A 26,337-nucleotide genomic window follows, 5' to 3' on the forward strand; every position below is an offset into this window, starting at 1 on the left:
GCGTACCCCTCCCAAAAATGTTCAGCCATGTTTTGAGCAACGTCAACGTTGGTAGCAGAGTGCGCCATCCTGTAGGTGCTACCACGAGGGATCACATCATTTACGTCTTTATGTTACAGCAGGCCTGATCCACACCAACTCCTGTCTTCTGCCGAGGTGTGCACCTCTACCTCCACGTGCTTACTGGCCAGCCAGAAGACACACAGCGAACCTCTCGTGCGCTCAGCCTTGGTTTGCCCACCTCCGTGCCTTTGCACATGCTGAACCACACACACACGCCTGGACCACCACTGCACATCCAAATCCACCTGCCTCTCAGGGCCTTGTCCAAATGCTGCCTCCTTCATGAGCACCCATGGTGAGTCCAAGGCAAGTCCCTGTCCCTCCCTGAACTCCAGGTCATGTCACCCCAGGCCATCTTCATCAGTTTCCCTTCCTTTTTTATACCCCCATTGATTAGATCTTACTTTTGTGGGGCTGTCAGTGGTTTCCATTGGGAAGCCTTTCTAGTTCACCTCTGTGTCCTCATCAATTCAGTGTGGAATTATACACCTGTGATTTTTTTCACTTCATTTCAATGTCATTACTTTCTAACTGCAATGCAGAAACATTTCCAGTAGTATATTCCAAAGTACAGTCAATTTGTGTTCTTTATAATGTACAGTGACTATCGTATTTGCCCTTCTAAGCACTAAAAACTTTCCACTTATCTGTTCTGCTTATATGCCTTGATGCAAGAGGGGTTAAAGTTTCATGAACAAAATGTCTGCACTAGAGGGCACACTAGAGCATGTCCACGCATAAATGAGAACACATAAATGTGTGCCTGGGATGAGGCGAGAAGACGGAGATAGTAGAGAGCACAGAGCCTGGCTCAGTCTCCTCGGGAGTTGATCTGGAGGAGCTGCATTTAATCCAAACATAATGCCTTGGTCTAGGAAGCGATCTTCCTCAAAGGCTCTTAGTCTCATGCATGAACATGAAGCAGCAGAACCTGTGACTTCCAAACCACAGGGCTTGTTTAAATTACTCCTGTTCCTTTATTAACGTCAGTGGGCAAATTTGTGAGATTTCAGGACATACAATTCAGGGAGCAGTGGAGTTGGTGGGTTCCAAAGAGCAAGAAATTTCCTTGTTTTAAAAGAACCAGATCAACTAGAATATTCCTTATTAATTATGTGTTACCTAACACTATCTGGAATTGCAGCTATTGACCAGCGATGGCAAGCTGTCCGTCACGGGCAGTGAAAGGACCTGGCTGGGCCACCTGTTTTTCCATGGCTGCCAGAGACATTGGCCTGGTCACTTATACAACCTCCATGTAGACAGCCCAGTAGAGGAGCTGGCCACACTGCAGTGGCTACAGGGGCATGCAGGTGTCCCCATTTGTGACTGGCAGCTACTTAGCCAACATACACTTGGGCGAAGGAAGGGGAGTCCCCCAGAAGTGCTTCACCAATTCTGTAATAACAATGCTACTCTGTAAGACTCTTAACGCTTGGGCGAGAGAAACTGCTGCCACCCCATGCCCACCCTCACACGTGTCACGTTCTCCTGGCCCATCTGCACAGGCAGGGGCCCAGGTGTTGCCATCTGTTCTGAGTTCTCAAAATGTCAGTGTGATATGGGTGGCCTGGAGTTTCACAATCCAGCCAGTTCTTCACCTGCCACGTCTATCTTGATTGTGGCTCTCATGTGTCCATTCTGCCACTGCCTCCCACAAGCCAGGTCCTTTCCTTCCAGGCCACACCAAGATCCGTGCTGAGAGTAATTCTAGGAGGGCGACAAATCTCCAGCATTCCCTCACCTCAATTCTTCTCACCAAGTCATTATTCTAAAGCTGCACGTTCATCATGCCATCCTTTGCTCAACAACCTGTGAGTAGCGCACATACACACATACACACACACACACACACACACACACACACACACGCACCCCTGCAGGTGAAAGACCCAACCCAACTCTGTGATCTGGCAGTTGGGATTCTCCACACATGACCCCAGCCTCCTGCTCCCCTGCAGCTTGCCTGAGCCAGAGAGCCCAGATGTGCTACAGGCACCTGCACTGCGCCTCTGCCCTGCCACTCCTCCGTTTGCAATTATTTTCCCATTTTAAAACTTACAATCCAGTGTCACTTATCTTCTGCCTATAGTCATTTATTGCTTCTAATCTTCTATAATATTCGTATGTTGTGCCCTCAAAACATTTGTGTTTCTCGGCACTCTGGTCCTATGAAATTCTCTAAGAGAAAAATAGAAAGTTCCACCATCATTGACATTTAACACATCCTGCAACTGTTATGCTATTTCATATATTTTCAAAACACATATTTGGATATTGAAAATGTATGACCAAAGGCTCTGAGAAGTCTTGCAGATATTTAGGCAAACATGTTTCTTTTGGGTCAACCTGGCTTTTCCTATGGTATTTTTATTTGACTGTACACCCTTCGAGGACATAGTATTTATCACAGTCTCCACCACTCACTGGCACCCCCTGACCTCCAGTACTCCCTTCACAGGCATCACCACATGCTGAACAACTGACCCACAGGTCACGTGAACATAAAAACAGTAGAGAGGAAGTGATAGCAAACTCTCTGCTCCTTATGGGGCAGCTACTGCTGGACGTGCTGGGCATTTTATCTCTGGAGCCATCATGTTGGTTGAGCTCCCAGATTCCACAAGCTCACCTTGGCTGGAGCCTGATCTGTGCAACACAGAACTCGTCTGGGAGCTGTGGGTTTAGGAGAATTTGGGTGGGAACAGGGGTGGGGTGGGCATCATGGCCCCTGGTGCTTTCTTTACAAGTAGACAGCAAGTTTCCCCCAAGTAGGGTGCTTTTTTGCACTGCTGATCTGAGTCTAATGTTCTCATTGTGATAGAAATACACCTCTGATTGTTTTCTCTGAGCTCCTGAATGCTGAGACCAGGCTGATACACAGTACAGGGAGGACCCTTGGTGGCAGGACATGGGTGGTGAGAGAAGAACCCTGGAGAAACTCAGTTTCTCAATCCCAAGGGATCCCAGGGATGGGTGGGTAAATTGGAAAGGCTGACCAACAGCGCCACTCCACAGAGCATGCCTTAACTTAAGACAGAGTTCTCCTATGACTAATCCATCAGGGCCCCTGGCCTTTTAGTTCTGGGAACCAAGTGGGATAGGTGCCGTCAGTCTGGTGGAGCACCCAGGCCTCCTGCTGGCAGGCTGCCTTCTCCATGGATCCTTCCAGCATAGAGAACACAGCCCAAGCACAGCAAGCCATGGGGCTGGAGGCTTCATGGGGTCAGAAACTCATCACATATTCTATCCTTGACCCTTCATGTCTTCAAGTTGCTTTTAAGCCACATTTCATAAATCAGGACCTGCTGTTACATAAAGCAGTGGTGGAGAGTCCCAGTCATCAAAGGCAACCACATCATTTGGCGTTGGCCCTGCCTTGTGGCAGGGGCTCCCTAGAGACCTATGCTAGGTGACTAGAAACATCTTCTGGGCTCAGCAGGAAAGGGGCTAAGACCTATGGATACCCAGACCTGAATGTCCAGATACAGAGTCAAATTTGACCTAAAATATTAAGAGTTTAATGCCCTCTTGTTTTACAGTTTTAAAGGGGCGATTTCTGACATTCTTGTTTTTTAAACAAAGAAAGAAAAAAAATCACAGTTTGTAATGACGTAATTATAAAATGGTGCAAAACGAACATGTGCGGCCCTTGTTCAAAAACGATTAAGAATTTTAAGATGGTAACAGCGGAGCACGAAACCCAGCCGGGCCCTTCCACGCGGGGGAGGTACCAAGCAACCGCACAGAGCACACAGGCCTGTGAGGCCGGCCGAGCAGACATCAGCATTGGCCACGGGCCCAGCAGGGAGAGTGCCAGGGTCATCATGGTCTCACTGCAAGGCCCGCAAGGTGGCAAGACAGAAGTACAGCATCCTGGAAAGACTTCCTTGAAAAGAGGCTCTCAGCCCGGCCCCCGGTGCCTGCCCAGATGCCCACGCCCTCAGGGTTTGGGCCAACTTGTCAGCCTCTAATCCATTTGGTTTGACTCAAGCTCCATACTCACTGGGGTCAGTCTCCTTGCAGGTTGTGTCCATTCCTACTCTTGAGATTATTTTCATCAGTCTGTTTCATTTTTGGCCCCAATCAGACCTATTTTTTTATTTGGGTTGCTTGTCTACACCTCACAGTCAAGGTCAAACTTTCTCAATATGCAGATACTAAAATGTGATTCTCCGGGGGACCTGCCTGGCCTGTGCTCAGCCCTGTTTCAGTCTTTCCCTGAGCTGACTGCACCCGGGATCGATTTCTGCCGAGGCTCTCTGAAGCTCACCTCCTGACATCTCTTGGCTGCTCTGGCTCCGATGGCCCTCCACTGTGTTCACTGTCTGTGATCCCCGTTATCAGGCCCTGACCCCTTCCTGTTGTTTCTGGCCCATATTCTCTAAAAGTTCTGAGCTCCATTCCTCTATCTCTTTGCTCTGAAGTCACATGGGAGTCTGAAAGACACAGATGTCATGTCCAAGCTCTACCCAATCCCACATTCCAAATGGAAATTGCCCATTTCACACCTCCCAAGCACATACAACTTATCAACTTAAAATATCATAATTTCTGCAGAAAAAAAAAACGTCGATGACTTAATGAATAGTCTGGGAAAATTGGCTGCACGTTTAGGGAAAAATGAAACCCCCTCACTTCGAATTATAAACAAAAATAAGTTCTAGTGGATTTGACATTTTAAACTTCAAAAATAAAATCATAAATTATTTGAAGCAAAAAAAATGTGAGGATATTTTTGGAATCTAGGGGTAGAAACAGACTTTCTAAGCAAGACAAAATCTGGGCGTTAAAAGGAAAATAATAACTACTTAAAAGTGAAATCGTTCCATGATATAAAGGACACAGTAAAGAAAGTTAAAAGGCTGAGAGAAATATTTGCAGCATATAGATCAAAGGCTTAAAATCCAGGATATTAGAAAATATCTCCCAGAACAACAATGAAAAAAAAGGAAGAAAGGAAGGAATTGAGAGAAGGAGCGGAAAAGAAGGGACAGAGGGAATAAAGGAAGGAGGGAGGGGGAAAGGGCAAAAAATATGAGGAGGCAATTTACAAAGAGCAATTAACAGGCTACAGGTCTTCTTAACCCAATCTGCCCCAGAGCAAATATATATAAAATCAGTATCTCTGGAGGCTGAGTTTAATCCTTTACTTTTTTTCAGTGCTTAGCTACAATTTTATTGGATTTTTACCATAAAACCAACTCTTTAGCAGAGAGGGCACATTTTAAATACACCTTCTAAATGCAGTTCTTCTGAAAAGAGATCAGCTGTGCATGACTGCAAAGTAACGTGACTATAAAAAATATTCTAAATTACAATATTCTAAATTATTCTGCATGATTATTGTATTATTCTAACAACTATATTATTCCAGATTTTAAAGGAGATTAATTATGGGAGAGATGATTTACACAATTATCAAATACACACAGAGGACGGGACTGGAAGGAAATGTACCTGACTGGGAACAGTGGGTAGCTCTGGTGGTAGGAACGTCTGTGAGTTTTATTTTCCTCCTTGTCTTTCCTTCTAAACCCCTACACCTGGCATCAAGACAGGCACTGCCACCTGAGCACCAGCAGAGCCCTTCTCTGTCCTGGGGCAGTCGACCCACAGGGGCACCTCTGCTCCCAGGTGTCTTTCACCTGACGCTTTTACATTTTCTTCAGATACTACCTTAAAGAAACATGCCATTCACATCCTACAGACATTTTTTTACTTGGTTTTTGCTTTGCTTCAAATAATGCCCTCAATTTTACAACAAGATGATTATTTAAATTTTTAGAAGCTGATGCTTGCAGCAAACTACTGCGACCTGCGGTACCTGCATCCCCTGCCCAGCCACGAGGGTGTCCCGGCTGGAGTCTGAGTTGCCTGCTCACGTTTCTGAGATGGGCAGGGATCTACGGGCCTCTCCTTAGCCCACTCCTGTGCACGTGGAATGTCCACAGCTGGGACACCTGTGCGTGGGCACCCCCCCACTGCAGGTCGCCTCCAGATCTGAGTCCTCACTCCTCCGCCTGTTGACTTTGAAGTCAAAGTTTCACTCTCTTGACGAATACTCACTGCTTAAGGCTACCCTTGCTACTAAAATAACTTTCCATGAAATACTCTGAAAGAAGCTTCTTGACTGTAAATGCCATTATATTATCAGAAATGCCATGTTTGTGTGCGGTTATGTCTTGTGTAACTGACTCCACCGGATTTTCGAGGTGAAGATTGCTCGTTTTTGTCATTTCCAAAACCCAACATTCTTTCACTATAATGTGGCAACTTCTCAGTTCTTTAAACTATTTTTTTCTTTAAGTTCTTATGAATTGATGGTTCCTGTTTTTCTGAACTGCGTGTTGAACCCCTGTTGCTGCTAGGTTCAGTCACCTTTGTTCAATAACTAGCAAATGAGGCAAAAAGGTCTCACATAAAATGTGACTTTGTGGCCACTTGGGAGCCTCCATGTCCTCTCCAAGAAAATTTTAACTTGGAGAGATGAGTGTGAACCTTGAAGGAGGGAAAGGGAGTGGGAAAATGGCGACGTGGGTGAAAGTTCCATGGTCAGGCGAGGTTCTCGCTGTGAGGTTAGGCTGTGCTGTCCTGCTCACGTGGGAACGGTGACTTGGACGCCGACCTAGCGCTGAGCACGGGGACCTGCACAGGGACACAGGGACACACTGTGTAGCCCACCAGAGCATGGATCACATCCCCTATAAAGATAAAAAGTCTTCCTTTTTTTTTTTTTTTTTCTTTTTAGCACATGTAAAGACCAAATTTTGCTTTTGAATATCGATTTTCTGCAGTTTAGGAAAAGTTAAAACAAAATGAGAATATCGTATTCACCCAAATAAAAAATGATTTCCTGCATCCAGTTGATTGCTCATCCATTAGCAGCAGATGTCTCTCGAGTAGCTGAACCACACCGAGCTGGACCTGGGACTCGCAGACCTGCCCTGCAGGGCTGCCTTCAACCTCTGTCAGGACACACACTGGATTAGTATCTGCTAGGGCTGCCGTAAGAAAGTATCACAAAAAGAAGTGGCTTAAACAATACAATATTGTCTCACAGCTCTGAAGGCTGCAAGTCTGAGATCACAGTGCCAGCCGGCCCAGGCTGCCCCCAAGGGGAAGGCTCTGTTCCAGGTTCTCTCCCGCCTTCTGGTGCTTCCATGGCTTGTGGCTGTGTAAGTCCGGCCTTCACATGGTGTACTTTCTCCCTGTGTGTGTATGTGCCCTGAAATGTCCCCTTCTTATAAAGACATCAGTTGTATGGGATAACGGGCCCACCCGACTCCAGAGTGACCTCATCTGAACTAATGACATCAGCAATGGCACTATTTCCAAATAAGGTCATGTTCTGAGCTGCCAGGGGCTAGGACATCCACATGTGAATTTGGGGAGACACAAGTCAACCCGTCACACACACGGAGGCCCTAAACGATGAATCATACAGGTCTGGACTCCTACTCACTTTCTTAGTCGTGTCTTCTACCAGTCCTCTTCCCCCAGCCTTGTTCCCCTGAAAGCAAGTTGCCTTCCCGCTAAGCACAGGCCATTTGCTTTCCTTCCCTTCAGTGCCAGTGTCTATGCTAAGGAGAAGTCAGAGGAAAGGTTGCTATAAAGGCAGCTCAACATCCACTGGACTCCTCAGGAAGCAGCTCTCAGGGAGACCTCCAGACAGGGCTGCTGTGCCTTAGCAAAGAACTCTAGCTGCCCTCGGTCTCCTGACTCCCGGGCCTTCTGATTCTAACCTCATGGGTGCTCTGAGGGTAAACCCCAGGAAGTCCCGTAGGCCCTGGGGCTGCTCTGCATGCGCGTGGGGTGCTGCGTGCTCCCGAGGAGGAGCCGTCTGGGGCAGGCAGGGCCCAGTGACACCTGGGCTGGAACTGTAGCTCCCCCACTTGTTTGCTGGCTCCGCTTCCTCCCTAAGAAATGGGGCTGATCATGTTGGGTTACTAGGGATGTCAAGTGCTTGAAATGCTTAGAGCTGCGCCTAGCCCAGAGGAGAAATTTGCAAGAAGTCAGCCTCGGCTCCTTGCAGTGCCTTCTGCCACAGGCAGCATTTGCCTTCGCTAGGCTTGTTTTTTAAAAAAAAAATGCTTGACTTGGAAAGGGTCTTTGGGAAAACTTAAAAATTTTAAAATAAGTAAATAAAATCTAAGATTAATTCTTTTGAAGACCCAATCTCCATTTCCTCATCCATCTGTTTTGTAAATACAATCTTGTGTCCAAGTGACTCTGAGGGACTGGGACCCTCCTGAAGCACACAGCATCCAAGTCACGGCTCTCATTTCTGGCTATCGGATTGTCCCCCTGGGGAATGGAATCTCGGCCCCTGGGAGCTCAATTTGAAACTGAAACCATGGCTGACCCTGAGGATGGCGACTCCCCACTTGGGCCCCCTGAGGATGGCAGCTCCCTGCTCTGGCCTCCTGGGGCTTTGCTGGGAATGGAAGACCACACACGGCACATTCCCTAAGGGCCAGGTCCTCCCCATCCATCCACACTTCACCTGGGGATGCCTGGCTAAGCTCAGGGCCCCATCCACCCAACAGGGGAGGAGGAGAGGCCCGGCGAGCCCTCCTGGATCCCTGACATTTACAGCTGCAAAGGTAGGCAGCTGCGCTCAAACATGCAAGCCATGTCTCTCAGCACAAAAAGAGGTTTGACATTAAAAAACCATTGTGAGGCTGGATGTGGTGGCTCACGTCTGTAATCCCAGCACTTTGGGAGGCTGAGGTGAGTGGATTATGAGGTCAGGAGTTTGAGACTAGCCTGGCCAAGATGGTGAAACCCTGTCTCTACTAAAAATATAAAACATTAGCCTGGCATGGTGATGTGCACCTGTGATTCCAGCTACTCAGGAGGCTGAGGCAGAAGAATTGCTTGAACCCAGGAGGTGGAGGTTGCAGTGAGCCGAGATCGTGCCACTGCACTCCAGCCTGGGCAACAGGGCTAGACTCAATCTAAAACAAAGAACAAAAAACAAAAAAACCATTGTGAGGCTGAGGCAGGGAGATTGCTTATGTCCAGGAGATGAGACCAGCCAGCCTGGGCAACATAGCAAAACCCTGTCTCTACAAAAAATAGAAAGCTAGGCATGGTGGTGCATGCTTGTAATCTCAGCAACTCAGAAGGCTGAGATGGGAGGAGGATCACCTGAGTCCGGGAAGGTCAAGGCTGCCGTGAACCTGATCTTGCCTCTATGCTCCAGCCTGGGCAACAGAGTGAGACCCTGTCTCCAAACAAAACAAAACAAAGCAGATTTTGATAGCTTTTGTGGAAAATAAGGAAGAAAAAGAAAAAGTCACCCCCAACCTTTTTTTTTTTTTTTGCTTTACTATATTTGCATAAAGAAACTCTGACAGGACATATAAGAAACTAAGAAAAAAATTATGGAGGGAACTGGAAGGGAGATGGGGATGGGTGTGTGCTTTTCACTGGATACCTTTTTATACAGTTTGATTTTGGGATCTTATTCAGAAAAATTAAAGCTGGAAATTCGATTCCCTCATTCATCACATTTACGGGGTAGAAGAGAAATTCTGTATGCTGATCTCAAAAGATGCTGAAAAGCGTCCATGGAAGGTTGGCACCACCTGCCATGAGCGCCTTTTCCCAGATGAGTACCTAGAGCACGTGTCTTGGCAGGAGAGCTCCCCAGGACTCATCACAGAGCTTCTGGCTGGACTCCCTGAGGCCATGGAGAATTGCCAGGGTAGGGGTTACAACGAAAGATGTTCACCCTTGGAAATAATTTGTTTGAAGGTTCCTAATCTGCATGTGGTCTTGGAAAGTAGGATCCAGCACACCTGGATGTGTGTAAGCCATTGGAGATTCATGGTATCTTGGATGAAGCTGGGATTTCCAACTCTACCTCAACCTGTGCACCCTCAAACTCTCAAAAGCCTCAGTTTACTCATCTGCAACATGAGTTAATAGTCCTCAACCCCCCATGGGATGGATATGTGAATGACTGTGTTAAAAGACATACACTCCCCAATCCCTACTGCTTCCAGGAGGCCCTTCAGAATGACACAGATTCACTGCACACAGTGTAAGCAGCTCGACTGATCTTTTTCACGTCCTGCATCAGGTGGCAATTAGAATCTCAAACATGAGGATCTAAGAGTGCCACTTTCGCAGCAGCAGAAGACTGAGAGATTGTTAAGAATCTTTTGAATCAGTTTGCTCAGAGGACTCCCAGATTACTCTGGGACTATTTTCTGACATGTGAAGAACAATTTCTACTTCAGGAAGGTGTCCATTGCCTGCCGCTAACTTTTCCTTTTCACAGAGAATGGCAGAAATTAGAACTGGGAGATTCTGATAATTCTGGCAAGTGGAGGGCAGGTAGGAGTGAGGATGTGCTGAGAGTGGCTGTGTTACTCTAAAGGGCATGTGAGGACGTGGGGGCAGTACTTGTTTCCCTCTCTAGTGGGCATTTCTGTTTTGTCCAAGTGTCCCTCTGATGAGCCCAGTGGGTGAACACAGAGCAGGTGACACACACTTTGGACAGGTGAGACAGTCGGCGGGTGAGTCATTTCCTTACCAGGAACCTCTGTGTGCAGTCACCTCTCCTGCGGCTGGGTGGCAGTCTGAACTCATTCTGTGTCTCACCTCTTCCCTCCAGAGAATGACTCTGAGCAGGCACTTCTGGGGACTTCAAAGAGACTGCCAAATGCAGATGAGATAAGCCATGTGCCTGTCAGGCCCGGCTCAGCAGGGCCAGCTTGAAAGGCATATCTGAATTGAATCAAATGTGTTCATCCATAAACTGAGGATGTGACTATGTACAAACAATGAAAACAACAATCACTGACGGCCGAGCATGTAAATGCTCTGGGTGTTGGAGGTAACTTACAGCCAGTATCTAATTCACAGCCTCCCTGAAGTTAGCTAACCTCACTAAAAGCTCCCTGTGCTTGAGGATGGAGGAAAGAGAGAACAGCAGAGAAGGACAGGCATCCGTCAGGAGAAGGCTGGCTGAGTGTCTAAATCATCCCACCTGCTCCATTTGTCTGTGGGATCGCTATCACGTACTTAATCACATGATACATTTCATAACCCCCTTTACCCCCATCGGTGAAACTTGTGCAGTAAGGGGAGCTCTCTGTGTTCAGCATGGTACCGAGAGCACTGGGATAGTGGCAGCAGTGAAGACAATCGCTAGTGGATGTCACAGGTCTCTGCTCTTGGTCTTCACTGATCCAAGCGGTCTTCTGGTGAAGATGCAAAGGGGACACCACTCTAAGTGGTAGGTGACATGAAGCCTCATGTTTTCTGTTAGAGAAGACATGGACTAAATCTAAAAGACAACACCAAGGGTAATATAAACTTCTACTTAGGGTTAAAAATAAAAACTTTTTTTTTTTTTTTTTTTTTTACAGTCACCACCTCATATTCAGAATGATCCCAGCACTTTGAGAGGCAGAGGCAGGAGGATCACTGGAGGACAGGAGTTTGAGACCAGTCTGGACAACATAGAGACCCCCTTCTCTACCAAAAAACATTTAAAAATTAGCCAGGCATGGTGGCACATGCCTGTAGTCCCAGCTCCTCAGCAGGCTAAGGTAAAGGGTTACTTGAGCTCAGAAGGTCAAGGCTGCAGTGAGCTCTGATTGCTTCACTGCACTCCTGCTTAAGTGACAGAGTGACATCTTGTCTCTAAAAATCAAAACCAAAAAAATGCAGAATGAGAGAGATGTGGTTTTGTATCATGTTCCCACACAGAGAGGCAGGGAGGTCAGCCCGGTGCAAGTGCAGTGCCCGGGTCCAGCAGATGGGTATGGATGCCAAAAACCAGACAAGGGAGGTCACTGTGCCCACCTGGAGAGGGACTTTGGAAATGGCCAAGTAGATGCTGTGGAAGGCAGCACAAGGTCAAGGGTAGCTAAACACCTCAGCACATCAAGAGTCTTTCCAGGAACCATGAGCAGAAGGAAGAGCTTGAACACAAGTGGTGAGGTCCATGTAATTGGAAGGGCTTTGGTGGTGAAGGAGCTGGGGCTCACGCAAGAATTCAGCGGCTTCTGGGTCAGAATATGTGCTCCATGGATATGTATGAGCATGTTGAATTATGACCATCCTTCCCATCATAGCTATGCTTATATGACCTCGGGGGCAGAGCTAGGTCCAAAACATGGATGTGCCAGAGAATAGGGTCTGGAAAATGTACATATCGTCTTCTTAGTTGGCGCTTTGCAGTGATGCGCTGGGCTATGTCTGAGGGAGGGAAAGGGCTTACGGATTAGACAGCCCTCTGAGGGCTCACAGAGAGGGGCTTCTATGGTGGAAAGTGCCCTTCACACTGAGAATGGTGATTCCAAGTGAAGAGTGTCTAAGTAAGGATGATGGCTCCATGCCGGATGGTTGAGCATCCGCCACTGTGGGTCACCTCGCCCATGCATCACAGAGGATCAAAGAGGACCCTTGATCGTATCCACACAGCTAGCAAGAGGAAGGCAGGACTGGCCCAGGGATTCTGATTCCATATCAACAGAGTTTTTAACATCCCCAGAGTGTCCCTGATTACCTCTTCATGTCCTTGCAGTAGCTGCCATATTCATATAGGAAAGCACACCAGCACCTGGGTCTCCCCTACTAACAGCCCCCCTTACAACCGCACTGCTTACCACCTGCCCTGACAGGCCTCAGTTAACATTCATTGAATAACGAATAAATAACTAAACACATGGACAATTGAACCTCTTCCCTTAGTTGTCCATTACGCTACACCTAATTCTGCCCCTGTGTGTCATCAAATGAAACACAGACGCAAAATTGTGGTACTCCTCGAATGCCAGAGCTGGAGGAGACAGATCATTGCTGGAATGGAGATATGGGGCCCAGAGAACAATTCCTATGGTCAGGAGTAAATGGCAAAAAGCCACTAATTCCAATCCAAATAGCTAAGGCTACTGACTACCTATTACGTTGCAGCACTTTCCTAAGAATTTTTCATGCGAGAACTTTTTGCATCCTCAGAACAACTCGCTGTGGTCATTGTTCCTCTATTGCTAGTTAACAGGTGAGGAAACTGAGGTCAGCAGGTGCTAAGTAACTTGCCATGCGTGCAGTAAGCAGCTGGCTGAGCTGAGGCTCAGCCCTGGTGGTGGCTTCAACACTGTGCCTCGTGAGCCCCTCCAAGATCACGTGGACCAGCAAACTACAGCAAACTGGGGAGTAGTCAGGAGTAAAATCATGTGGGGAACTTGAGGGGTGACTTCAGGGCAGGGACAGCCCCGCATCTCAGTCCATGATCCCATACACAGAAGGACATCGTTTGTGCTCAAGGTAAGTTTAGCAGGCAGGGCATGGGAGAGAAAAGAAACTCAGGCCTGGGGCCCCGGGTCTGCTTATTTCACCCACAGCTTGTATGTTTCTTGTCAGTTGTGCCTGAACATAGTGTAATGCTTTTCCCTTAAAAAACCCAAAAAGTAAAGTTTGGGGAATTTGTAGGCTACTAACAAGAACCAAGCCTGAGGCTTCTATATGCCAATCTAACTACTTATAGTTCCTGGAATGGCTTTACACAAACAAGAATAAGGCTGTCTACTCCATGCAGGAAAGTTCATGTGCACGTGCCGCAAGGCTGTACAGGCTGGCTGCATGTGCCCTGCATCTGAGGCCCCCAGCCCAAGGACACCCTCAGGACAAAGAGCAGAGATGCTCTGGGTGCCAGGGCATCCTCCTCAACAGGCTCCCTTACCCTGGCATGGGCATGTGAGGCCTGAGAGCCCACTGGAGGTGGAGACATTGAGGCTTCCACTAATGGCCACTCGTGACAGAGGCCAAGGACCCTGACCGACTAGCCACTGCTCCTGACCCAGGGACTGTGCATCTTGGAGGGATCTCCAGCCCCTCTGAACACTTGCTGAGTGTCACACAGGGCTCAATTCAGGCCCTCCACCTCATCAGAGTGACAGTTCATCTTTCAAAGCTCCCAGATCAGGAGTCTGTGTTTCACATGTGTGCTGTCCAACCTGGTAGCTTCTCACCACATGAGGCTGTGGCATTTAAATTAAAATTAATTGAAATTAGATAAAACTTTCAATACAGTTCCTAGTCACAGTAGCCACATTTCAACTGCATAGTAGCCACATGCGGCTTGTGGCCACTGCCTCGACCAGCAAAGATACAGAACTTTCCCATTCTTGCAGAAGGTTCTATCTGACAGGGCTGTGCTAGAGGGTTTGGGAAGCCACAGGAAGCCACCTTGTGACTTCCCCGGGTCCTCTGAGAGTTTTCTGTTTCTGCCTCCTCTACTGTCACTGCCATCTTTTGGCCTTTGGACTGAGACAGGAGGCCCAGGCTGGGAGAGGCCCAGCAGCAGCTAGCAGCAAGCAGAACAAGGCGCACAGAGGGTGCCCCATCAGATATTGCTTGGCGCAGTTGCTAAGACTGGGAGCTCACACCGTGGCCAGGAGAGCAGTGACACATTTCCAGCAGCAGAGCCTATGGTTAGAGGACAGATCATAAGCAGTGTGGGGTTCACCCAGCTAGAGCAGGCCCTGAGCAGCTCCCAGAGCCCCCCACGCACTGAGGCTCCAGGGGTCAAAGTTGCAATGGTAGCAGCCACCGCAGACAATGGATGCTCCCGCCCAGGTTTCCTGGCATCACCTAACCCCAAGATGGTTTGATGACACCTGGACCATTGCAACAAGCAAGGATCCGCAGTAATGACAGAATCTGAATCTCCCAATAACCAGGTGGAGGGGGTGAGGTGGGGCAGGGTGAGCTTGAAGCAGATTTAATATAATTTAGAGATTTCTAGATTAAAGACATGGCACATATTTGATACCTTAGCATTACAGACTGGAATTCATACCCACTAAACAAATACATTGAGCCAGGATAGCACATTATTACAGAGGGAATAAGGAGGATGAAATTAAAACAGGGACAGGACAGAGAATCCTGTTCTAAAATCCTGCCTGTCATTTCCAAAGCTTGAGTGAGCCTTGAGGATGTCAGGCTCACCAGCAATACATGAAACCAAGCCTACTTGCCTTCCTCAGAGGCAAGAGTTAGGTCCACATTTCTCAGCACGCAGCTCTGAGTAATCCACAATTCCAGAGCCGCCCCTGGAGAGACCAGCCTATGTTGGCCAGCACAAGCCCTTCTGTGGTTGCTCTCTGCCCTTCTGGGGCCTACATGTCTGCTGGGCACACTGGGCACAGTGCATGGGGCCTGTGATACTGTTACAGGCCTGCAAAGGTATTTTAATTTTGATTTATTTTAAAATCAGAGGAAAACCACAAATAAATGAAAATGAATGTATAATAATGAATCAGCCTGAATGACATTTATTTTTCTGCCAGGGCATTCACACTCTGCTTTTTCATAAGAAAGTGCTCTGCAAAGACCAAAGCACCTGGGGTCCCTGGGTGTCACCCCGAGACCATGACCCTTACCCCCATACCAGAGACCTGAAAGGCAGCTCCACACAGAGGTGACCCTGACACCTTCACAAACACACCTGCAGATTGAATTTCAGCAGGAATATTTTCCCCTCCTTCCTCTGCATCCAGCTCCAAAAATAGTCAACTCTCCAGACAAAGTATCTGGTCACCCAAAGGCCTGTGACCATCTGCCTGGTCTGCATCCATAGCACTGGTTTTCTTCCTTTACATTGTCTTATGGCTTCATGAAGGCTGCTGGAGTTCCAGCCATCATCTCTGCATTCCAGATGGGGGAAGGAGGGAAGTTGGATGCAAAAGGCTTAGCCCGTTAGATGCCAGGCTCCTTTAGAGAGCTTTTCTAGAATCCCCAGCTCACCCTTTCAGCCTACATCTTTCATTGCCCACCCTATCTGTAAAGAAGACTAGGAAATGCCGTTTTAAAACCAGGTACACTGTTGTCCCTAACAACACAGGGTTGTGGTTGACAACAGAGGAAGCCGAAGAGAATGCATATTAGAAGTCTCTACAACAGAGCACTGAAGACAATCAGACAGATATTGTATCACAGGACTCTGTCCTGTGAGTGGATCTGGGGACAAATCACTTAGCACCTCTGTCACCAGAGTCTACTTTGTTAAATAACCACATTGCCCACACCAGAAGCATCAGGAAGGGTACCAGGGAGATGGTGGCTTCAAGCACTTTGGACAACTTGGAGGAGGATAACTTAAAGAGCTAGAAGTCACCTGTTTGATTTTTGTATTAAAATCAAGTAGGATTTATTTTCATTCATGCATTTAACCAATATTTATCATGTACTCAATAAAATAACAAAAACAAGTCAAACACCATTCTGTTGACTGAGGGATGACTTAGGGCCAGGCATGGTTCCGGATCCTTTGCCCATGTGGTCTCACTTAATCCTCACGAACCATATGTGGCAGAGTCTATCATTATCAGCCCCATCGTTCAGACGTGGAATTGGGACAAAGAGGTGTTACGGATGGGCTGAGGGTCACACTGTTAATACACAGAGGAGCCCAACTTTGAACCAACAGCCTGGCTCTTAGACCCCAAGAAGGTGGTGGTGAATTGGCAGACAAGGTCTCACCTATTTTTGTCTTTCTAGTGAAACATACATAAGCTCAATTATGTAAGGCCATCATAAATTCCCCCAGGAGACTGGCACAGGGAGATGGGGCTACTCTCACCTTCTGCAGCACACCAGGAATCTCTGCTGTGACTGGGTTCAAGACCCAGCCCTTCCCTCAAAGCCAACTCTTCCTGAGTCAGGACCATGTCCACTGAGTGCAGCAAAGAAATGGTCTCGACCTGGCTTTGAAAGCCAAAGTACTTTCCAGCAATGAGCCAAACGGCTGGTTACTTAGAATTTTTAGAACAGGTTCATCTCCGAGGACATGGAGTCTATTCACATAACTCAACCTTGTCAAAGGGCAGAGAAGCTGGACCTGTCACATACCAATTATCTATTGGCATAATCGGGCTCATGTGGAGGCGGTGGGTTTTGGGAGGACAGTGTTTGCTGCTATTTCATCTCGGACCTGGGTCCCCTCCTGTGTGATCCTTGCTCTGCAGTATCTCAGGGCCTTGCCTCACTCCTCCGTCTTTCTCCTCCAGCTCCTTCACAGATAGGGTGGCGAGTGAAAAGCTAAGCTGAAAGGGTTAGCTGGGGATTCAAGGAAAGGAGTCTGACATCTAGGAGGCTTTGCCTTTTGTCCCCGACTTCCTTCCTCTCTTCTGTCTGGAAGGCAGAGGTGATGGCAGGAGCTCCAGCAGCCTACTTGAAGCCGCAAGACAACTTGGAGGGAGGGAGCCAGTGCTAAGGATGGCAGAGTAGGCAGATGGATGAACTGGCTGCCTGTTGACCCTTGTCCCAGAAAACCTGCTTCCTGTTTGAGGACAGGACAGAAAGGGCCACAGAACCCTTTTTCTGTGCAAGAGAAATTAAGCCTGACTCTTTTTGGAGCCCTTGCAATTTTACAAATTTTCCTTTGTATCTAGCTGCATTGTTAGAAACTTCTGCATTCCTCTCACACTCTGTAAGTGGTTTGTCCAGTGATAACAACGAAGATAATACATTTTCTGCCATCATTGAAAATCCTGTGATTTTTAGTCCAAAATATTTTATAAAGGACAGGATGAAGAGAAGAGCTAAAAGCTCCTGTAGCAGAAGCCCTCACTTGCAGGGTAATCACTCCTAAAAGCAAAAGATAAGCAGGAAAACCACAATGGATAAGATCTGCCATCACCCTTAGCTTTTCTGATTGCACAAAGTACAATAACATCTATTTTTTTTTTTTCAACAGAAGGAATCCTCTGAGACCACCAAGCATCCTGCCCACTCCTCCTTCCTGATGGCCTAACTTCCTTCTGATCTATTACTGGCTTTTCCTTGCCTGAGCTCTGTGATCTAGCCAGAACCCTCCAGAACCTACAGGGAGTCCAATCCTTGCCCAGCAGCTCTGAGCCAGGCCCACAGCTTCCTAGTCACAGCACTGGGGGCAGAGGGAGGTCCTCTAGATTATGGCAAAGGGGGAAGTTGCAGGGAAAAAACTCCCCACAAGTTAGCACCATCTACAATTGACCAACAAAGTGCCCATCGTTCTCAGCATTCAAAGCCTAAACAATGAGAATGGTGATGTATAAAGCATTCAATGCTTCACGTTGACAGGCTGACACTGGAGAAGGCAGAGTGATCAGAAGGACACAGCAATACTTCGTCAGGACCCGCCAGGACTCTGGCAGAATGGAAGAGAGCATCTGACTTCTGAGGCACTGCACAAACTTCAATGATCTTCTTCAGAATTGACGAGGAAAGGCCATGTTACGTTCACCCTGGGTTCAATTTTAAGTGTATCTTAGTTAATATTTTTCAGTATGAGTCATCTCCAGATATTGTGATCATTTCCAAATAACCAGAATCTAGATGACTAGAAATTTACTCTAGCTGGCTTTATACAGGAAGAGTGAGGGCAGAATCCAGCTGCTTCCACTCCAGGGTAGGTCTGAGGCCAACTGTCCTGGGGGTCCTGACCTGTGGCGTCAGTCTGGTTGGATTACACACAAAGCCCTGCAGATCTCCTGCTTTTCCCGATTCTCCTGTCCTGAGTGAGTGCAAGGGACTCCCCTGTCACCGCTGCATTCTTTGAAGCAGACGCTGTGCCTGATACCTGCTGGAGAGCCCCGTGGCCGTGAGTGAGTTAAGGAACCTGCCATCCTTCCTATCTTCCAGGGTGGATATTGGGGTTGGGGGAGCTTAAAGGGAATGTCCATAAAGTTGCCACCATATGGTTGGGGCTGAATGCAGTGAGAGTTCTTATTGTGATGATGTCAGTGAGGATGACAGTGATCGTGATAATGATGACATCCAGAACCCCAGACTTTCCTGGAGAGAACCAAGGAGGATTTCCCATTTACCTAATAAATAAATGTCCTGTGAATACAGAACATGCCATGTAATTGATGACACGAGAGGGATCTCACTTTCGGGGGATGAGAATCAGTTCTTTACGGATTCCCACAGGGCAGAGGGACCCAGGTAGAGATACTAAGCTGTCTGTTATATTTCTGAATGAATGAGTATGTATGTAACAATTATTGTGTCTCCTTGTAACTTGCGTGCTCATCATAAACTCTTCACAAGAACTCATAACATTCAGGCTATAATTATTCGCATTTTACGATGAGGAAGGCAGAACACCAAGGAATGAAGTAACTTGCCCAACATGGGGATGAGCTCACCACACCACAACCAAGGCTTGAACACCCGTTAGGTACTTCAGAAAACACTGGGCATGAGGTAGACCAGGTACACCAGGTCCAGGTGCTGAGACAGGTAGAGCATGGGGGACAGGCCCGGTGAGCGACAGGCCAGTCTCTAGGCTGAGGACACCACGACAACAGGACGCTGGCCAACTTCCAGCTGTCATCACTGTCTGCATTTCATTTTTGTAGTTCAGTAGCCTTTAAAAGGCATGCTCAGCTCTACCCTAGGTTTCACTCTGTACCCCCTGCCTGTATCCACACTTAACCATCAGCTCCTTCTGGTAGCTAGGGAAACATGACCAAGCAACAAATCATGTTAATAAATGCTCTATATGCAGGGATGCCCAAGGCCTTATCTCTTGATGACAGAGTGATCATATCATCCCCCCCATAGGCTTGTTCACCCATAGGTAGGAGGTGACTCAACTTAGGAGTGTCCACACAGCTGCCCAAATTCTGCATGAAAGAACATGATCAATGTCTAGGATAAAAATCAGCCTCCTCAAAACGCTTTAAAGGATTGAAGGACATGGGACCCAGTGATAAGCACATGTCTGGGGCCCGGCGCCGTCTCTGAAACAAGCATGGGAGAGTGTTGGTGTCCACAACACACTGAAGCGCTGTCTGAGGCAGTCTGCCTTTTATAGGCTCCCATCTTCATGAAGCTGGCAGGTCTCCAAGAGCTTACGAAGAGGACTCACCCAGAGAGACAAGCGGGGCCATTCTCCCGGCTTAGAAATGCCTGGTGCCTGACTTGCAGAGGCTCCCAGTTGGTGCCGGGATTCTTAGCAGCCTTGGAAACAACCACTGCCCATGTTGGATCTGCAGGATCTTTCTTGAAAAAGCCTTAGAGCAAACTCAAGAGCCAAAAACCCAAATGCCTTCAGAGGGCAGATTAATAAGACAGCCTAACAGAGTTAGTGTTGATGGAGGTCTTTCTCCATCCAGGCCCTGTTCCGGGGGTCAGGCGGATGCTAACCCACAGGATCCTCTCGGCAGCCCCACAAGGCTGGCAGGCCCTTAGCCCAGCTTCTGAGCCTCCCTCTGATCACACTCTCCAAGCTTTGTGGCATCAGGGTGTGGCAGGGCCTGAGATCCGGAGAGCACAGACCCCACCCACAGTTATCTCAACACAGAAAAACAATCCTGAGCAGGCCAAACAGAATCTGGTGGGAGATGCCTTCACCAGGGCTGCATCTAATCCTGGAGCTGCTGGTTTGCAGCCCAGCGATCTCACGTTAGTTTTTAAGTTTTCTCAATGTTTGTCTTCCTTTATCTATGAAAGAGTAAGGTTCTGGGGAGGTTTTCTTCCTTGGAACCTTGCTCTCTCATTTTAAGCTGACTTAATCTTCCCACGCTATGCGTCACATGCAGAGCGCCAACTTTGAAGTTCCCTCGGTGACCGAGTCTCCCGCCCAATCCCTCGGCGAGGGTGACGTGCGAGCAGAACATCTCAAGGCTCCAGATGCAGCCTGAGCCCTCCGCGGCCCTAGCCTTAAACACTACGTTTTTCATTTCAAAAACTGTGTTCAACCTGTTCGCTCAAGACAACCTAAAAATCGTCAACATCAGCCAAAGTTTGGAAGCCAGATGTGTGCACTCCTGCCTTAGATACAGATCCCTTAGCAAAAGGGCCCTCTCAGCCACAGCCCAGAGGAGCTGGGACCCAAGCTGGGAGCTGGTCACTTATACAAGGGAGGCATCCAAAGTCGATTTTAACCAAAGATCCACCAGCCAAGCCTTCTTGCGGGCACCGGCCAGCCACAGTGCTGTACTAAGGAGCAGACTGAATTCTCTTAGCTGCTCCAATTTTAGAAATTGGGTGCTGACTCATTATTAACCCAGGAAGCCCACACACTCAAATGACTGTACTGAAAAAGCTCCCTGTCATGCCCTGCCTACTGATGTGCTGCTTTTTAAGCAAATTTGAAAAATGTTTATCATAAGGTATTTATGACATTCTAACCGTTTCATTTACAGTAACTAGAACAACATTTTAAAAAAGTGTTTCCTGTATTTTACTTGACAGTAAAGCTAAGCTTCATCGGAATACTAACAGCCTGAGAAATACCTATCAAGGTCAAGTCAGGCTCAAAGACTGAGCGGCCCCTTCCTCAGCCCTCCCCAGTCCCCCACCCCCAGCGCTGGCCCCCAGCATTTTTACATTCTTCCTGATTTTACCACAGTTTGTGACTTTCAATGTTAAGAAAAAGGAAGGGACGTAAACTAACTCCCGCAATCATTCATATGCTTTTAGAGAAGGCAGCCAAAGTTCTGCCTCTCTGGCATTTCTTGCACTGAAATTGGGCAGTTCAGACCACGGAGCCAGAAATGGCTCAGGATCTGCCTCTCCTCCACCTCTGCGAAGCGGAAGCTCAGCCAACCTCAGCACCCCCCGGGTTAGCACAAGCATACCCACTTCCATCTCTAAGCTTCACTTCGGCTTCTCGGAGTCCCGAGCAGCTTATTCTCCAGCCAAGCACCACAATCTCTTCCAAGGCAACATAACGTGCAACTGGCATCTGCATCCTCACAACGAAGAACTGAGAAACACCTCCTGACAGTCACGCTATAAGACAGTAATCGTAGGCCTGAGGGCACAGGCAGCCACTTTTCTAAAACGACAGATCTTCAAAGTCTGAAAGAAATGCAGTGTGCCCCCCAGGACGCAGGAGCCTTTCCCATAGCTCAGACTCCAAGGCAAACTGCAGAAGTGACCCTAAAAATGACAGACGCATACTCACCAGGGAGAGGCTGGTGGCTCCACCTCCTCAGGAACTGTGCTGTGAAGATCTGAAGACAAGCAGAGGCTCAGGCTGCGCTTGCCTGGAATGTCAGTTTGAAACTTAAAAAGTAGCAACCATACAGTCATTCATTTCCCTCCATTCCCAATGATGTCCACACGACTAAGAAGGAAAAAAAAAAAGGCGCACACCTCAGCCTTCATTCTCATTGGAACGAGATGACTCATGCTGACTCATAGCCACCACTTCCTCTCCCGACATTCTCTTCATACTTGTGAGCTGGGCTGGTCCGGTTCCCAGGGTCCCTGCAGCCCTTCCTGGAAGAGCAGCCTTCCTGATCCTCTCAGAGAGACCCAAACACTGACCCCACATGGGACCCAAGGATCGCCCACACAGGGGAAATGCTTTATTTAGGAGTCTTGAGAACAACTGGAAAATAAAATGCATGAACTTTATGTGCATTTGAATTTCAAACACATACTAAGATTTTGTAATGTGCTACAGGCTCGTGTGAAATTCTTGCTCTTTCCAAGGCAGTTCAGAGTAGAAAGAAGGATGAGATATTTCTCATTGTTTTAAGTGTTCAGGTTTACTTTGCTCTGGTAAAACCTATTTCGGTGCCTCTTTTCTTCTGCATGTATTCCTCTGACATAACAATTCACAGAGCTAAAATCATCATCTCTTCAAAGCTGTCTGTTAGGGAGGTTGGTGCCCTGTTTTTAAGTATACATGGCTTACATCTTTTCTATCCATCTCTCACGCTTCAAGAATATGCTAGGTTCAAATAGTAAAGCACCAAGGAATTAAATGAAGGTAGAGCAATCTAACTCTTAACAGCTGTTGGAGAATGTTTATCTGCAAGAATGAAGAGTTGCTGCTGCCTCCTGGTTTTCTTTTGAATGATGCAGAGGGTTGGGCAGCCTCCCACGGCTTCAAGCATTTTTAAATTATGAGAAGCACTGAGAATGCGCAGAATCCATGTGATGCTTAGCAGCTGCTCAAGAAGCCACAAAAGGCTGCCGTGATTGCATTCGGCCAACTCAAGGTTTCTGGAGGGGGCTGGGGGGTGACACAGGCAAGGTCATAGATGAAAAATGGTGCCCTTGAAGCTTTTTTTTTGGCTTAGTACCTGATGCTATGTAGGCTATATTCTGATACTCCTAAAGGTTTAGAGCAAATAAAATTTTTTTTTTTTGAAATCTCCAATTAGACATTTATTTCATTGGTTCAAAATGTTTCCCCACACTTTAAATTCAAGGAGATATCATTTCACCCTAGCCAGTTCCTAGGAAGATGTCTTATTGGTAAATAAGTACATCTTTAACAAACTTTGCAAACCCATTGCTTTGGGCAAGTATTGATAGAACTTGAGAAGACATTTAATGGAGGCACTTTCTACTTGAAGCATTGCCTCCTATACCCTGATACAACAATGAACACAATTACCCAATGTGACTAAGGAAAACGTATTTTGTTGGGGACATGAGACCCAGTCTCCATTTACAGCTAGATTCATCTTAGAGAAAAAATACTTATTCCTTTTCCGTATCTCCGATCTTTTAGAGTGAAATTCAGGGCGTTTTTTTCCATCTGGCAATACCAAGTGCTGTGAGTTGTCTATGAAAGTTGTAGCATACTGGCCATTTGGCCAAATAGTCTCATTCCTTGCAGTTTTGTTTTTTATGGTTTTTCCCCCAGGAGAGTTCAAAGCCTGCTAGTTTTTCAGTATTTAGGAATGTCTTTATTGTGCAATTCATCACAGTGCATTTCCTTTAGGAGGAGAGTGGGGAACTGGGAGGAGGCACAGCCCCAGAGATTGTCTTCAGCCCAGCCCTGTCATCCACAAGGGGCTTGTCTGAGGCCCCAAGGGTGTGGCGGCCCCACTAGAAGAATGCATTAACCAGGAGCTCTGCAGAGTCTGTGGGTTGCTATGTTTGTTCTCTTTGTGGAACACCAGCCTTTACCTTCTTTGTGAAGACTTTTATTAAATCAACTTGTTAATTCCTGGGAGAACTGAAAATAAAAATTAATTTCAAAAAAATTACACCAGGAATGAATGAAAGAAATCTGAAATAGTTAGAGAACATGGGCTCCAAGTAGGGTCACACTTTCCTGCCACATTAGCAGTGGTTTCTTCCACAGTGGCACTGTTACAGGAGCCTTCTGGAACATTCTAGGGCCTGAGACACAGCCAGGCCTGCTCCCAAAGGAGCAATCTGAACTGCCACCATGAAGGGTGAGTGGAACTGTGTCCCCCCAGGGCAGTGTCGCATTTGAAGATAATCCCATAAATGCTAAATCTTAATTCCTAATTGACTTCAGTCCTTCTCATTTGGCAATGGGCTGGAAGTGGGGTGGGGCTCGTGTGAGAAGGGGGAAGCCATTCCCAATATACTAACAAATAAGTCATTCATTAAGGCATATAAGCACCAGCCCCTCCATAATTGCTAATATGGAATTTTCTGGAGTAGATTCTCTTTAAGCTGGCTCTGAATATTCCACCAGAAAGGAAACAATGATGGCATTTTAAACATCATTACGTTGAAACACTGAACATCTGCATGCTCTTTCCCCAAAGAAAATAGCACTGGAAAAATGTAGGTTTCATGAAATTAGGAAAACCAAACAAATTTCATTTCTAAAGACAATGTACATTCCAGCATGTCATAGAATTATAAATACTGATGACTCACAGTAAACCTATCTAATATGTGCCAGTAACTCCAAAACACACACAAGTATTAAGTCTTCTGATCCTTCCAGTAGGCCTACACCAAAAATATCCTGCCCACTCTTTAGCAAAGTGATATCCTGCCCACTCTTTAGCAAAGAAACAGAGGAGTTCAGGAGCCTGCTCAAGGTTGCAGAGCCTGGATGTGAGCCCAGGCCTCCTGGTTTCAGAGTCCACATTCCTAACCACCAAGCCAGGCAAATTCCCACAAGTGACTTTTTAAACATCTTCGCACACACAGTCCCTGAAGTCATGATTTATTCTTCCGAATTCCTCAGACACACCTGTGGCAAAGGCACCTTCTCTTCATTTGAGAAGTGAATGAAAATCCTAATTTTCAAGTGACCTAGCTCTTAAAATAATCTCAATTCTATTTAATGAAAAGAGCCAATTAAAATTATACATTGGACACTTCCCAGAAAGTACCATGAAGCTGCCCATGCTACCAATATCTCCAGCTGCACTGCTTCCCCTACCTGGAGGTCACAAGGCCGTTAGAGGCACTCACATCCCTGCCTTCACTAACTCCTTCATAGCCGGTCTCTTCATCATCCTCCATCCAGAAGGAGTTTCATGCCCTCATTTCAAATCTAGACCCTCCCCCCACATCTCATTTGTTCTCTAGGATTTTGCTCCTAACCACACTTAGGCTCTTTCTCTCCGATATCTTTAATTACTCCCTGTCTGTGAACTTAAGTACAGGCCCGAGTCTCCTTTATCCCAATAACTCCATCCTTGCCTTTGACCCTATGGAGTAGACCCAATGGGTGCCCCCACATTCATTCCATTCCTCCTCCAGTGGTAGCAGCCTTGACATTTGGTTAAGATGGACTCCACCCTCGTAACCAGGGGAGTCTTCTGATTGGCTACGCAAAACAGGGGCTACCCCGTGCCACTGTGAATAGCTCCTAGATGGGCTCCCAGGCCCATATCAGTTAGGGCTTGTTTTTTCTAGCCACAGAGGTAAGCTCAGGGGTGCCCAACTGGAGCAAAAAGCCCAAGACCACAGTGGTTGCCTCTGGGAAGAAACAACAGAGAAGAATGCACAGAACTAAAGAGTCTCTTTCTTGCTTTCAAGTTTCAAAAGTCCAGGACAAGGCATTTGCTGTAGTTTAAATGTGTTCCTCAAAAGTTCATGTGTTGGAAACTTGGTTCCCAATGCAGCAATATTGAGAGGTGGGACCTTTGGGAGATGATTGGGTCGTGAGGGCTCTGATCTCATGAATGGACCCATTCATCAATTAATGAATTAATGAGTTCTCACAAAGGTGGGTCTCGTATGGAAGTCACTTTGGCCATCTCTGGTGAGCCCTCTCAGCACGTGTTGCCCTGAGCCACCTCAGGACTCTGCAGAGAGTCCTCACCAGGCGCAGCCCCTGAACCTTGGCCTTCCCACACTCCAGAACTGTAAAAAATAAATTTCTCTTTTTTTATAAATTATTCAGCATCAGGTGCTCAATGGTAGCAACAAAAAATCAACTAAGACCATATTATAAGGAGAAAAAAAAGCCTTGGAAGAATGGGTGAAGTCAGGCAACAATGTATAGTTGTACGGATTACATACTGCACAACACAGTGGAATAAATTCATACAGGTTGTGATGTGCACAACTGTA

The 26,337-nt window shown here is 47.1% G+C and overlaps 1 long non-coding RNA gene across 1 annotated transcript in view; it reads right to left on the minus strand.

Moving 5' to 3' along the window:
- The window catches only part of LOC101042465 (uncharacterized), a 67,662-nt gene extending 44,814 nt beyond the window's left edge, over positions 1 to 22,848 (minus strand). The window contains exon 1 of the long non-coding RNA XR_165261.3: positions 21,992 to 22,848. This is a non-coding gene — a long non-coding RNA (uncharacterized LOC101042465). The remainder of the gene's footprint in view (positions 1 to 21,991) is intronic.
- Between the last annotated feature and the right edge of the window lie 3,489 nt (positions 22,849 to 26,337).

This window comes from Saimiri boliviensis, chromosome 1 (assembly GCF_048565385.1).
Source record: "Saimiri boliviensis isolate mSaiBol1 chromosome 1, mSaiBol1.pri, whole genome shotgun sequence".
Lineage (NCBI taxonomy): Eukaryota > Metazoa > Chordata > Mammalia > Primates > Cebidae > Saimiri > Saimiri boliviensis.